This window comes from Penaeus chinensis, chromosome 5 (assembly GCF_019202785.1).
Source record: "Penaeus chinensis breed Huanghai No. 1 chromosome 5, ASM1920278v2, whole genome shotgun sequence".
NCBI classification, from domain to species: Eukaryota; Metazoa; Arthropoda; class Malacostraca; order Decapoda; family Penaeidae; genus Penaeus; species Penaeus chinensis.
Window position 1 is genome coordinate 24,760,406 of NC_061823.1, and position 2,500 is coordinate 24,762,905.

At 38.3% G+C, this 2,500-nt stretch overlaps 1 protein-coding gene across 3 annotated transcripts in view; it reads right to left on the minus strand.

The window, feature by feature from the left end:
- LOC125025628 (sine oculis-binding protein homolog) overlaps positions 1-2,500 on the minus strand; it is a 265,309-nt gene that overhangs the window by 193,804 nt on the left and 69,005 nt on the right. The gene's annotated exons all lie outside the window — the stretch shown is intronic.

Here is a 2,500-nt window from a genome sequence, read left to right on the forward strand (position 1 = left end):
CTGCTACAGTTGAAGATTACTAACATCAATCATTAATTATCAGTAATCCTGTGGTTGTTATTGATTTAACTGTTATCATTATCCCTGTCACATTTAAAAAAATCATTTATATTGAACTAGACGCTTCAGCCCCGAGATTTCGTGAAATTATCATGAAAAATAATTCCAAATGTCAGAATTAGGTCCATCTTAATTTGTTTGTTGTTGTCTCCTTTGTGATGAGTATTTGACAAAGAGATGAGATGCCTTTCATGTTCCCTTTTGCTTCAAGGGATTTCTCTTCTTCTTTATTTATTATCTCGTCGTGATATATGTTTAGAGTGTGTATTATTGCTAAGATTAATTCTATGCTGCATTTCTTTACGTTTAAAACTCATACTCTTTCTTTGTGTTAGTGTCCATTCTCTATCCGCCTCCCATTATTTCTGTCTATCTAACTTATCCACTCACTTAAATGTATGTATGTGTATCACTACATCACACACACACACACACATACACACACACACACATACACACACATACACACACACACACACATACACATACACACACACACACACACACACACACACATATAGGCCTATCTATGCACATATCTATCTATTATAGACACATATACAATAAAGCTGCTGTCTTCCCATACACCCTCTTTTTCACTCTCCCTATGTCTATCGGATTGAGTTATATTTTCTTCATATTAAGTTACTTTTAATTGAGTGAAGCATCCCTAGGTCATTTTCGGCTGATGATTAGTTGGTGTATCCTTTCTTTATGTTCCTATTTTTTAGGGACCTGACACGGACTTGCATCAGCAGTGCAACCGTTCACTTAACCAGCTATGAACCGTATAGCAGTTGTGGTGAATATGAAAACTAAATGACCATCGATCATTTCTATGTCTATTCTATGTCTCATTAGACATAGTACACAATCGGCGGACGAAGAGTTCATAAAGAACCATACTTTTTTTACCATCTGTCAAGCCACTGACCTGACATGAAAATTCATCCTGGCATAAAGAATAGATATACATAAACATATGTATAAACGATGTGTGTGTGTGATAACTGATAAGGGCCTGAGGTATCTAAGCCAGCCTCTGTAGGTTCCGGATCGATATAATGAATCTCTGGTCCATTGGAATTCGGAATTTTTCGTCCTGGCAACAGGTACGGGTTTCGCAACGAGGGCTGTTTGTATGACACATCTAAAAATAACAACAAATGTAGGTAGCACTATGATCGGGTCCTGTTTCAGCCACACATCAGCAGAGCGTGGGCTGAGGACGTGAGGTGTTGATCGCCACCAGCACTTCTTAACAGATCGCTTTTTAGAGATTGTGGATTCCCAGAATGACGCTTCTGTTCTCCTAATTGTCAAATGGCACCATCGGGAATATCATGTCCTAATGATAAATGATGATCATTTTGCTGTAATCCACGAATTGGGATTCGCACATAAAACAGTGAACCACAGCTTTCACTTTGTAGAGAACACAGCCGGTATCAGTATTCGAACATAAAATCGTGTTAGAAGAAACGGGCGTCCGCGATAAGGTCTCCGGGAGAATTATATTTTGTATTTATTATCATCATTTTTTAGGACCAGCGCATTTAAGTAATTCAAAATCATGCAGAACCCTGGCGCCACATATAGGGGATATTGTAGGAAACAGTAAGGACATGTTATGTGACCATTTTGTAAATAAATGGAGATCAAAGTATTACTGTTATTCTTCATAAGGTCACTGTTGAGTTGGGTGTCCTTTACGAGATCGCTTTTGGGTTACAGCACTGTTTCTTCATTGGTTCTCTCTTTAGACTGACTTTGATCTTGACTAATATATTTTACTTGCCTTATTATTTCCTGTTTTAATTAATTTATAATAATAAAAAAAATACTGCTTCCCACATTTAAGAACATGCTTATTTCCCGATGGGTACCAATTCATACATTTTCGTTGGTGAATGACAGCCAGAAATATACCAACTACGGTCACTATCAGAAAGGTAGAAATCTACGAAGGCAGCGCTGTTCAGTCTTGGTGGACGAGATCATACCGACTTCTTAGAATAGAGCTTTGACTACCAAGTTTTTCTCCTGTATCTGTACTAATTTACATATGACGTTGTTAATTACAAAGCGGCTTCATATCCTGATATAATTTCAATTCCCCCCTTTTGTTCTGAAACGGAGCGCAATATCTAACACTTCCAGTTTTGGTTCGTTCGGCTGGCGATATAGTCAAACTCTGGACTCGGGAAGTGGCCATTAGTCAGTTTATAAACCTATGTGACATTTTCCTTCCATTCTTTTAGGCTCATGGCAGGTTTATCATTAAGATGCGGTTGACACTTAGGACCGACCAGCGTTCCTGGGGTCTCGCGTCGCTGGCTCGTGTAGGACGCCTGTAATGCTACCAGGAACTGAATATTTAATTGTCATCCATGATAGCAAAAGCTTACTGTTCTATTCATATTACTGAGTTTCCTACATT